The sequence below is a fragment of the Canis lupus genome, chromosome 27 (genome assembly GCF_048164855.1).
Source record: "Canis lupus baileyi chromosome 27, mCanLup2.hap1, whole genome shotgun sequence".
NCBI classification, from domain to species: Eukaryota; Metazoa; Chordata; class Mammalia; order Carnivora; family Canidae; genus Canis; species Canis lupus.
In genome coordinates this window covers 21,956,062-21,969,488 of record NC_132864.1, presented here as the reverse complement: position 1 = coordinate 21,969,488, position 13,427 = coordinate 21,956,062, and positions in this window count along the sequence as shown.

The following is a 13,427-nucleotide window of genomic DNA, read 5'->3' as shown; positions in this document are numbered from 1 at the left end:
GCAGGGCCAAGCAGAATATGTATGCATAAAGCATAACTTCCTTTACACTGGATGGCCTTTTGTACTCTTTGAAATTTCCCTAAGCCACGTGCATGCATCACTTTAAAAACACAAATAAAAGTAACTCTCACTTCCTTTCCCCGTTTTGCACACAGAAGAGAAAAATATTATCCTCTGAAAAGAAGAGGGAAGAACCAATGGCTTCCCATTCCAGGCACAGAGCTTGGGCACAACAGCTTCTTCCCGGGAGCCCAGAGTGCTGAGCATCCCAGATGAGGCTGCTAGCCTGACAGTTAGCAAGACAAGGCTGAAATGTCCATATCTGTGTTTCTCCGACCCCAAATGCATCTCTTCCCCGGGCTGCATCCCCACCCCCACCCCCGCCCCCGCCCCTTCTCCTGAAAAGTGACAGGTAAGAATTTCGACTACCACTATTGTTCCCTTTACCCCTCTTCCTCCTTCCTCTCCTCCCTCCCTCCCTCCCTCCCTCCCTCCCATTTTTTTCTCCTGTAATTTCCTTTTATAACTTATAATTTTGAACTCACAATTCAACTAACCATTTGGGAGGCAATTTTCCTGCTCTTACTTTCTTTCAGGCATCATTGTTTAGACAGTCTGGACGAGGTGGCCCAATTTTTCAATTTCCTGACAATACCTTCCTTGAAGAGACTCTCTCTGCCTCCCCTCTTTGGGGTTGTCCTCTGCTGCTGGCTGCATTCTGGTCAAGGACAGCCTTATAAGTACACACCTGTTTCTTGTCTGGCAGTCCCCCCGACTTCTGGCACTTGGGTAGAAACTGTCTCTCTTTCCCTTAGCTTCAGTGACAGTTCCTTCTCAATAAAATATGCTCTTTCAAACAGGTGCTGAGAAATATGACATTTGGAATATATAATAGCGGCATTCGAATATACACCTTCATCAGACAGTAGCTAAAAGAAGAAAGGATGCTCACTGATGTGGAAAATCCATTCAAAGGATTTGCATATATTCCCCCCACCCCCACTCCGCCCTACCCCTTTACTAGGTTCTGGTTTTCCCAGTTTTGTCTGCAAACTTCTTTCTCCCACTAAAGAATCCTGAAATTAAGACAAATCCTTTCCCTCTTATTTTTCCAATAACACCTGTCGGTGCCAGAGACATTTAAAACAAAGAGTTAACCAAATAGAAGAAGAAGAAGAAGAAGAAGAAGAAGAAGAAGAAGAAGAAGAAGAAGAAGAAGAAGAAGAAGAAGAAGAAGAAGGAGGAGAAGGAGAGAAAAGCACCGTTAATATTTGAGTGTATTTTTCTTCCAGATGGTCTTCTTGGAAGGTTTTTAAGAATCTACTTACCTTTCAAAATAAAAATAGGCTCTAAAATTTTAAATTTACTGTAGGAGCAAATTAAATTTAAATTTACTATAGAAGTAACATGTTTTTTTAATTGTTTTAAAGATTTTATTTATTTATTTGACAGAAAGAGAGAGGGAAGGGAGAGAGAGAGAACACGAGGAGGTCAGAGAGAGAGGGAGAAGCAGGCTCCTCACTGAGCAGGGAGCCCAATACAGGGCTCAATCCCAGGACTCTGGGATCATGACCTGAGCCGAAGTCAGACAGGTTTACAGACTGAGCCACCCAGGTTCCCCATAACATGTCTTTTTAAAAACACGATTTAAAAAGTATACACAGGAAAATGAAAAACACCATAATCTGCCCCCCCCCATTCAGGGATAATAATTTAATCTTTTGATATGCATAATTCTGTATATTTTCCAGATATAGCCACAACTACATCCATATCTTGTCTCTTCTGTTGTTTACTTTGACAAAATTAGATCACACTACATATACTAATTTTTTTTAATTTACTGATATCTTTCATGTCAGCAAGTACTGATTTACACCATTAGCTTTCATACCTTTTGTACCACGATGAGAAATACATTTGAAACTATGATCTAGTTCAGTGTGTGTACAGCACCTCTCAATTTCTAATTGAAATAAAAGTTTCATGAACCACTACTCACCTCTATTATGTATGATGTACTCTGGTTATTTTCCTATTTTATTCTTTTTCATTTTTAAAAAATGCTGGTTATGACCCAGTAAATTGATTTCAAGACCCACTAATGGGTTATGACTTACATTTTGAAAAACATTCTCCTAGGCCATAATTTTAATGGCTTTATTGTATTTTGAACTACAGAGTTTTTAAGTTGCATGGAATCAAAAGGAAGTCATGTTCGGCCTCTTCATTGAATAGGCAGGGGAGTGAAAATTTTATTTTCTCAGTAGCTAGTACGGGAATTCCCCTCAGGGAGAGAATTCTCTTTGTTTAAGGAAATACTTCTTTAACAGTTTGTAGGGGGGAAGGGTGGGAATAAACATGAATTTGGAATGGAAATCTGTGAGCCCTGTGGCAGAGGTGGGCAGACGCTTAGTTAGCAAAACAAAGAATTTCTAGGAACAAGACTACCTGATATTGAATTTGTATTCTTTGCATTGCTATGCCGTAAATTCATCTACCTTCTCAAGTTTTCAGTCAGGTTTATTATCAGATGTCTTTGGGAGCAAGTGATGGAGATAAAAAATCAGATTGGATCAAGAAAAAACAAGCCAGGAGTAGTTTATTTGCTTATGAAATTGAATACACCAGGCTCCGCTGGGTCCAGGGCCTTACATAACTATTGATACTTAGTGTCTCTTTGTATTTCTTCTCTTTTTTTGGTTCGGTGAAAATTAAGAAAAGGAAACCTCCTTTAGGATGGCGTTGGGAGGCCAGCAGGGGGAGCTCTCATGCAGACCAGACCCAACGGGAGAGAGGGACCTCGCAGGTGGATACTACTTTATTTTCCTAGCAGAGGGAGTAAGGCTTTCTTCCAGCCCTGGCAACAGCCCAGCCAATGAGAGACTGTCACAAGTCCACAAGTCAGCCAATGAGAAGCCACTCTACTTCAAACTCCCAGTTTACTCCAATGGATTTTTTTGCTTATTACGGCATTCCCAATTCCCACCGTCTTCTATAAAAGAGGGTTCCTCTCCTTAGATCCGAGGACTTGCCTCTGGTTTTGCAGTAGGTTGCTTGTTTTGTATTGTAATCCTCTATTTCCCAATAAACGTTTTTTTTTGTTTTTTTTTTTTTTTGTTGTTTGTTTGTTTTTTTGCTGCTAAATTAACCAGCAGTTTTAATTTTTAGGCCAATAGTTCATTTCAGGTATTGGTTCCTCGTAGGTTTGTTTTTTTTTTTTTTTTAACAAAAAGACCCAGGGCTAATTCTCTTTGGATTGACTAGAATGATATGGCCATCTTTGATTGATGATATGGCCGTCTTAATCATTGTGGCCATGGCAATGGGATGCTCTGATTGGCCAGGACTGGATCACAAGCTAACCCTCAGAGCCAGAGACGGCCTCACATCCATACTTATTTGGTTTGAGGTAGGTGAAGAGTGGTTTCCAGAAAATTGGGTTCTCATGGGAGAATCAGAGGTGGGCATCAAATATGCTATATACATGCTTCATGTGAGCAGTCAGCTTGGTGGGGATTGGGGTAGGAGGTGAACTCATCTTCCTGCCCCAGTGTCAGAGGGACCCCATGAGTGGCACATCCAGATTATCCTTAAATAGAACTAAGAACAAAACAAAAGCATCCTTGGGGGGTACACAGAAATCTTGGGAAGGAGATCAGATTTTCTATAATTTGTACAAAGATAGCTGTATCGATCTTGTCTAGATTACAAAGGAAAGAGGATCCTTAAGGATACCTGGTTTGCATGAACTGGGAAACCAAGTCCCAGAGAGGCTCAGAGATCTGCCCAAAGTCACAAAGCTAATTTTTATTAGAGCCCAGATTGAGCACCATCTCCTGCTGAGGCTCAGCAATATGGCCTGCTCATGCAACATTCCCTCTTTTCCACAGAAGCCTAGAGATGTCCCAAAACTCTTGCCCCCACAGTGCATGCCCTTGTGAGCCCCCCACCCGTTCGTTGGGGCTGCCTTGGACCTCTGCATGGAGTCTGAAGAAGGAGCCTGTGTAGGAGCCAGGCTCCAGTCTCTTTAAGAGATTGTCAGCTTAGAAGTCTGAAAGAGAGGCTCAGGATGCAGAAAGGGGATGCCGTTTATGCCCCACTTTCTATTTATTAGATATCTTAGTACATTATTTTATTTTATCTTCATAAAAATTTTAGTTTCAGGGAACTGGAGTGAGGGGAACTGGAGTTGAGAATGGCAGTCAGCAGGGACCATGCTGGGAAGGGTCTTGAATATGACCGAATGAGTGAGTGAATGCATCCATGGAGTTTACACTTGCATTAGTCAGCTCGGGCTGCTGTAACAAAGTAGCAGGAACTAGGTGGCTTAAACAACAGACATGTATTCCCACACGGTTCTGGTTCTGGAGGCTAGAGTGCAACATCTAGGTGTTGACAGGGATTGGTTCCTTCTCAGGGCTGTAAGAACCTGCTCCATGCCTCTCTCCTGGCATCTGGTGGCTGGTGGGCAATCCTGATGCATAAGCCCGACCTCTGCCTTCATCTTCTCGTGTCCTTCTCCCTAGTGCATGTCTGTCTGGGTCCAAGTTTCCCCCTTTTATAGGCACCCAGGCATACTGGACTAGGGGCCCACTGCACTCGAGTATGACCTCATCTAAACCTAACTGATGGCATCTGCTCTGCCCCTATTTCCAAATGGGGTCACATTCTGAGATACTGGGGGTTAAGACCAACATCTGAATTTTGGACACACAGTTTCCCCTGTGACGACTGATAAATGGCATCTTGAGAAAAGTGGAGCTAAGCAAGATTAAATGGATGTCTTTACTTTGAGGCCTCTGTAGAGCATTTACAAGCTTTTACAACCTAGCTGCAAAATCTCTCACAGCCCTCCTATTGAGAGGTGGGGTCTTCATCCCCTCCCCTGGAATCTGAGACCTACAAAGTGCAGTGGAAATAACACTATGACATCCGAGGGTAGATCCTGAAAGGACACACCACTTCAACCCTGGAATATCAAGCTGCCCTGTTCTGAGGCACACAGGTATACTCTCCAGCCAGCAGCCCCAGCTGAGCACATCCTCCGGGTATCATCCCACCATGGTGCCAGACAGGTGAGTGCAAAGATACCTGGGAATTATGTCTTTTGGCTGTGGCTTTAATAGTTCCAGCTGTTAGAGGAGGCATCAGAGTTGAAATCCTAGCCACAGTGGAATAGAGATGAATGGTCTCTGCTGTATATAAATACATACAAATATACATACACATTTTATATACCTTTACATATATAAAATATTAGTATTACAAGATGTAAGTTTTATATAAGATATATATATCTATATATAAGATTATCTTATATATATAGATATAGTATTAGTCTGGATGCTTTAGGTAAATACAACCAATAAGGTATATATATGGTGTTCAAAATCTGCAGGGTGGGTTGATAGACTGGGGACTGGAGACATATGAAAGGATTGAAACTGTGGCTTGAGTCTCAAGGCAGTCTGTGGGCAAAATTCCCTTACTTTTGGGAGGTTGGTCTTTTTTTTTCCTCATAAGACCTTCAACTGATTGGGTGAGGCCCACCCACATTAGGGAAGATTTATTTGCTTTACTCAAAGTCTATTGATTTAAGTGTTAATCTCATCTAAAAAACACCTTCATGGCAACATGTAGACTAGTGTTTGACCAAACACCTGGGTACTGTGGCCTAGCCAAGTTGGCACATAAAATCAATCATTTTTGGCTATTGGTTATGTAGCCATAGATAATCGGAACAGCCTGTGACAACCTTCTGCTTGTGTACTATGACTTTCCAAGTGGGTGATAATATGCTACATTTTCCAGTTTTATTTGGTCAAACTTCCCAACCTCCTTCCCTCTCCCCCTGTTTTGTGTTATATGTGTGTGTGTGTGTGTGTGTGTGTGTGTTTTAACAGAGACCTTTGGATATGGTGTTCTCCAGAACGCCTCTTAAGAAGCTTGAGTGTAGCAATTAAGAGCAGAATCAGGTTCAATTCTTGACTGTGTGAGTTTTTAGCTGTGTGACCTTAAGTAATTATTTAACCTCTCAAGGCTCAGTATCTTCATCCATAAAGTGAGCTAATCATACTGGCCTCACTGCTGTTGTGAGGAGTAATTAAATGAGCCATGGAAAGGACTCACACCAGCAACTGGACACACAGTTTTCATTCATTCATTCATTCATTCATTCATTCATTCACAAGCAGAACCCAGATTTTACCAGTATGTGGTGCTCTTCTTTCTTTTAAGGCCTTTATTGTGATGCTCAAGCTCTCATCCCACTCCATTTCTAGAGGCTTCTCTCCTTTCCAGTTTCTCTTTCTTCCTATTTTTCCCTTTTCCTTTTTATTTTCCTTTGTAAAATCAGGTTTCTCCTCCATTCCTGGGGGACATGTGCATGTTTCACAAATTCATCTTGTTTGTCACTTCAGCCAGCCGCTGCTCTCTGGACCACTGGTTCACATTTCCCACGAGGCTCTGCTGTCTCTGCTTCAGCTCCCTTCCTTCTGCCTCCAGCTGCTGCTGCTCTGCCCTGTGCGCCTCCCCCTGAGCACAGGACAGACCTTGCTGCCCATGGTGGCAGGAAGAACAGGCTGCAAATTTTATGCTGACTACTGGATGTTCTAGGATTGAATGTTCCAGATACTTCCCGGAGGTAACATGTTCGGAGCCCAGGATCCAACCCCAAAGACATTTACAGAGCATCCCCTGCCCTGTGAGCACCTGCAGCGCTCATGGCATTGCCTGCCTGGGAGTTCACACTGCCTGCTGCCCAGCCTAAGACCCACCTTTCTGCCTCCTTATCACCTGACCTTGTTCCAGGATGTCTGTCAGGGGAAATTTTCACTCCTTTAAGCAGGCCCCATAACTCTGCAGGTGATGTGCCCTAGGGCTCTCTGCTGGACACTTTGAATAGTGTTATTATACCTTTTTCTCCTAGACTGAGGTTAAGAGAAATGAGAAGTCAGGATGACAGTCCCACACTCTAGCCCATGTGCATCTGCAGAATTGCACTCAGACTATATTCTTTTTTTTTTTTAAGATTTAATTTATTTATTCATGAGAGACACACAGAGAGAAGCAGAGACAGAGGCAGAGGGAGAAGTAGGCTCCCTGTGGGAAGCCCAATGTGGGACTCGATCCCTGGACCCCGGAATCATGACCTGAGCCAAAGGCAGATGCTCAACCACTGAGCCACTCAGGTGCCCCCATACTATACTCTTGAAAGGAATTTCCCCAAGGTCCACTTTCCTCCCCCCGTTGTATGATTAGAGATGAATTTGTCCAAGGCAGTAGTAGCCATAACTTCATGTGGCTACTGAGCATCTGAAATGTGGTGAGCCAAATTAAGACATGCTGTCAGTATGAAACATATACATGGGTGATCCCTGGGTGTGGGTGGCTCAGTGGTTTAGCTCTTGCCTTCGGCCCAGGGTGTTATCCTGGAGTCCCGGGATCGAGTCCTATGTTGGGCTCCCTGTGTGGAGCCTGCTTCTCTCTCTGCATATGTCTCTGCCTCTCTCTCTGTGTCTCTCATGAATAAATAAATAAGATCTTAAAAAAAAAAAAAGAAACATACACACGTTTCAAAGATAGTACTAAAAAATAGGATGCCAAAATATCTCAACAATTTCCATATTGCTTATGTGCTAAAAGACAATATTTTTTTGTATATTAAATGAAATAGCATATCTTACTAAAATTAATTTCACCAGTTCCCCCTTTTTTAAAAATGGCTCCTAGAAAATCTAAAAATGCATATGTGAATAGTGTTATATTTGTACCAGACAACCCTGTTGTCCCTTTCCCTCTGCCCCAGAAGTACTCAGAACAGATCTTGGGGCATATTCAACAGTTTACAGATGAATAAGCCTCTGAATAACAAAACTAGGAAAGGGAGGGAATTTGCTAAGAGCCAGGAAGCTCCGGAGATCTGGGGCCACTTTCTTAATGTCACCCTGGCCCCGGGGTCCTGCCCTAACCCTCTCAAGTGTCTCAATACTGGGAATGCACTCCCCTCCTTTCTGCCTTTGGCCTTCATATGGCTCATCTCTTCTCTTTCTGTCTAGGGTTAGCCCCTCCCACTTTCATCTCCTCTGAGAGGTATTTCCTGATACCCCAAATCATGCTAAAAATGTCATCTTGCTAGGGGCATCTGGGTGACTCAGTTGGTTGAGCATTTGACTCTTGGTTTCCAGGCTCAGGTTGTGATCTTTGGTTGTGGGATCCAGTACTATGTTGGGCTCTGCACTGAGCACCGAGTCTACTTGAGGTACTCTCTCCCTTTCCCTCTGCTTCTGTCCATGGCTCATGTGCATGATAAATAAATAAATAAATAAATAAATAAAATCTTTAAAGAAAGAAAAGATTTCATTCTGCTAAAAATGTCATCTCCAAAGTGCTCACCCAACCCTGCTATTCTCTTCACGACATTTCCTAATGAAAGTCTCTTGCTTATTTGTTTGTCATGTTTTCCCAGCTAACGTATAAATTCCATGAGTACAGGGTCTTGTCTATCTTGCATCTTCTCATACTTCAGAGTCTGGCACAAAATAGACTTCCAAAATTTTTTTGATGAACGAACAAAGAACATGAATTCTTACTGTTCAGGTTTGAAGCTTGCTTCAAGCTTGTGTGAATTTGCAATTTTAATCTCCTCCTCCTTACCCCAGGACTTTAGCAAAGTGTACAGACATGTCTTGAGTGAGTGGATTCTTTTTCTGTGTGGCAAGTATGGGCTGAGTTTCACATCAGCATCAATCCTGTATTGAGCAGAGAAACCCGTCTGGAAACAATTACCCTAAATGAAGAGTGACCATGGTGGCATAAGCCCCAGGAATGTGCAAGAATCTGGGTGGAGCTTAGGAGTCTCTTAGGGATTGAAGTTAGTCATGAGCCAACCACCTGGCTTGACATTTTCTCCAAGGATGCTCTATTAGTTTCTAGGGTTGTTGCAAAAAAACAGAAACCCTACCACAGCTAAGTGGCTTAAAAAACAGAAACTTAAAGTGTCATAGTTCTGGAAGCTAGAAATTCAAGGTTAGGGTGTCTGTAGGGTTGGTTTCTTCTGAGGGTCATGGGGAGAATCCATTCCATGCTTCTCTCTTTGGCTTATAGATGGTTATTCTCATGTTCACATGGCATCCTCCCTGTATATGTGTCTGGGTCCAAATTTCTCCATCTTATTAGGATACCTGTCATATTGGATTAGGATCCACCTTAATGATCTCTAAGACCCTAATGAGGCCCTTTACAGAGGTGATTATCTCTGTAAAGACCCTGTTTCCAAATAAGGTCACATTCTGAGGTACCGGGGGGGGGGGGGGGGGGGGGTTTATGATGATATCAACATATAAACTAGGGAGAAGGAAGATAACACAATTTAACCCCTAACAGTTGTTGAAGGACCACTTCCAAGCTGCCCAGGAAAGACTGTGGGTATTCTACAGCCCCTACCCCAGGGAATACTCTGAAGGTCCACTGTTTTCACCTGCCCAGCATCCATCTCCCCTCTTCTGCATAGAACACCCAGATTTTTCTTTGGGGATTCACCCACCTGTCATCCTCAGTCTGCCGGATTCCAACAGAACTGGCCTCATCCTCCAGGTATAGCACTGGGCATCTGACCCAGATTGAGCCAATCAGTGTATTTCTCTCTTTGGTCACAGGGATTGGTTCAAGTGTGGGCACATGACCCAAGTTGATCCAATGCCATTCAATTCTAGGAAGCTTGAGAGTTCTGGGGACCTTCTTTCCCATGAGAAAGAAACGAACAGAGAAAAACAGGGGAGAGGTGTAGAGGAGCCTGAGCCCAGTGCAATGCGTAAAGCCCCTGAACTGAGCTATGCCTGAACGTGGCTTTATGGTTGACTTTTCACTTACAGGAGCCAATACATTCCCTTTTTGGGCTTCATGCCATTCCGATGTGAGGTTAAATGATTTGTAACCGAAAGCCAATGTAACGTTGCCTCCTCCCTGCTCCTGTTTGTATACCCTGGGCATTCCAGGTAGCCTGCAATAGGAACATTTCACCAGGAAAAGAGAATTTCTTTCAGCCTTCCTGCGTTGTCTCAAAAGAGCCTGGTTTAAAGCCCCAGTGGAGATACTTAGACGGCCAATGAGAGCAAGGAGCCAGGGTGGTGAATGTGTGCCAACAAATAACTCAAGCGGGCGGAACTCTTGGGGTTTTATAATTATGTGAAAAAAACTGAGATTTCTGTAAGGCAGGGGGTCAGCAAATTAAAATTCTCCCAGGAGCTAAGGGCTTCTGAATGCTTGTTTCTGATAATCTTGTTTATATCCTGGGGTAAATAAATCTGTCTTTTGTTCTGTGTTATTCAACTCTCAGCACTATTTGTAATTAAAGGGGTGGAGGGTGGAGACATGAGTGAGTTCTTTAATTGGCTCTGTTCTGGGTGACACAGAGTAAGAAAAAAAGGCCCTTGTGGGCCGGAGTTGGGGGTAGCCTGCTTTGCCCTGGGAAATGGTGATAAAACTTGGGCAGCTGGTGATCAAGTGGCAAAGGGGTGGAAATCCATCGTCATTAGTGTGATGGATGAGCACAGGCTGAGTCTCTGCTGGGCTGTGCCAGGGTTCTTTCTTTCTTTTCTTTTTTTTTTAAAGATTTATTTATTTATTTATGAGAAAGAGAGAGAGAGAGAGAGGCAGAGACAGAAGCAGGCTCCATGCTGGGAGCCCGACGCGGGACTCGATCCCGGGACTCCAGGATCGCGCCCTGGGCCAAAGGCAGGCGCCAAACCGCTGAGCCACTCAGGGATCCCCGTGCCAGCGTTCTGACACAGAGAGAACTAGAGTGAGTATCTGGTTTCAGAAGTCACCCGCATGCCAAGAGGTACAATATAATTCCTGGTGGACTTATTACTCACCCTCCACTTTCCTTTAAACATATCTTGGGGGTGGTGGTGGAAGGGATGACAAGATAAAGCAAACAATCCTACTGGATGGCCAGATAAGCCACACTTATGACATGTTCGAGAGGGGTTAATGAGCACAAATCATCATAACAGATACAACAGCTAACATGTGTTGTGCACTTTCTGTGTGCCAGACATGATGTTGAGAGCAATACATAAGTCATTTTTTTCTTTTCTTTTGATGGCTTCTCTGAATGCTCCCAAGAATTCCATGCTATTGGCACAACCATCTGCACTTTTTAGATAAAGACATTGGGACACAGAGAGAGGTCAAATAACTTGCTGGGGGTCCCCCAGAGGATGGAGCTGGCATTCATCTCCAAGTCAACCTGACTACAAAGCTCTGCTTACGTTGACCACATTATGCCTCCCTCATGTCTTCAGGGAGCCATGCTCTGCCCTTCCATAGGTTTTTTTCTTTTAACTCTTTGATAATTCTCATACTCTCTCTGAGTCTCAGTCTTATCTGTAAAATGGGGATAAGAACACTTTTATGTAGCAGGGTGCTTGGATGCAAACAACAGAAACAGATATTGGTTAATTTCAGCAAAATTGGAATGTTCTGGAAGGATTTGGGGGAGCTCACAGAGCTCTGATCTCTTCTGGTTTCATGGAGGAAACAGGTGAAGCTTCCACTGAGAATCACCCAGTGGAGGATTTTCCCCCAACAGAAAGGGTGCTCAGATGCTGAGTAGCCAAAATAACCTCACCTTGCCTTGACTTTCTAATAGGGCTGCGCCATGATGGATGTCTTTAGCATCAGGCATGACACACAGTAAATGTCCAGTGAATGGAAATTATTATTATTATTATTATTATTATTATTATTAATGCCCAGAAAGAGGCAGCTCAGTCTGTCTCCATGTCTGCTGTACCAATTCTGGGCCGCCTTTCCTGTGGGATGATTTAGATGTCCTTTATGAACAGGACATAAACGAAGCTAACATATCCTTGAGACAGGCTGCTGGCATGTCTTCAGATTGGTCACCAAAGCGTGTCCTAAATTGGGAAGAAATCAAAACAGATTGCATCTAATTTCTCACTGTTCCAAGCAAGAAATTACCTTTTGAAGGGAAACACCGTGACTTCCAAGCTGTTTGCAAACAGTTTTTGTGAAGTGCCTTGTCTTGGGCTTGGCTTGGTTTTCTTGCTTAAATTATCCTCATGGGGATAGCTGGGTTTTCAGAGAAACACAAAGAATCCATTTATCTCACTTCTTCCTCATGCTATTAGGAGCCTGATGCCCCCCCCCCCCCCCACACACACACAGGTGGCTGAGTGAGTCATCACATGGTAAGTGCGGGCTTTGGAGCCAGAGACCTGGATTCAAATCCTAAATCTACTGTTTTCAGCTATGTAGCCTAGGGCGAGTCACTTTACCTGTGTAGGCCTCCATTTTCTTATCTTAAAAATGAGATAATCATGATTTACTTCCTAGAGCTCACAGTGGCCTGCAGTAAATGCTTTTATCTAAAGCAGCTGCTATGATATCTTTGCATAAATTAGAAAAAGGCATCCTTCTTCTAGCAGATTTACCTGGAGCCAGGGTGTGTGGCTGGCTGAGCAGAGCACAGGCAGGATTTTATTTCTTCTGCTGGCATCCTTGTACAGTATGCAACCTGCAAAAGGATGAGAATATAACCCAGTTCTGGCCAAATCATCTGACCACACACAGTGATTGGTCCAAGGGATAGGCATGTGATCCAGGCAGTCCAATCAAAGTTTTTCCTTGGGATCAATATACACATATTGGGAGAAAGTAACATTTTATAACCATTGGGAACTTGGCGGCCATGGTCCCTTTCAGATAGAATAGGCCTGTCTGTAGTAGGAGGAAATGTGGTCAACAGGCAAAGACAAAGAGAGAGAAGTAAAAAATGAGACATGAGAGAGGAAGTTTCTGGAGCATGTTGTTGAGGCTGTTTCCTGCAACTCTTCCTGTGATTCTAAGCACGAGCTCAGTTCTCCTCTTAGTTTACATGAGTCCAAACAATTTCATTTTTGCTTCAGCTAGTGTGACTTGGTTGTCTGACACTTGCTACCAAGACAGTCCTGATAAAATTGAGGAGTTGTTATAAGAGGGATCATGTAACGGAAAAAATCTTAGCTTACAGTGGCACTCCATAAATAATAGTTGTTCTTACTATCACACCGAACCAGTGTGCTTCTTTGGAGTGAAATAAAAAAAAATGCTTTGTTATAATTGAGGATGTCAGATATTGTCACCAGTCCTTGATCTCATGTTCATGACAGATATCAGTAACTTATTAATGAAAAACATTAATTGATAAGGCTATGGTGGCTTTTGGTTGTTGTTGATTATTTGGTTTTGGTTTTGGTTTTTTTTGTTGTTGTTGTTTTGTTCTTTTGCTTGCCTGGGAATGGTCTCTGAGTCCTACTAACAGGTGCTACAGGCAGCTACTGCTAATCATTTGGAAATGAAATAGGAGATGAAACCAAACATTTTGATTTTAGGCAATTTGTGACAAAATCCATTTCAAT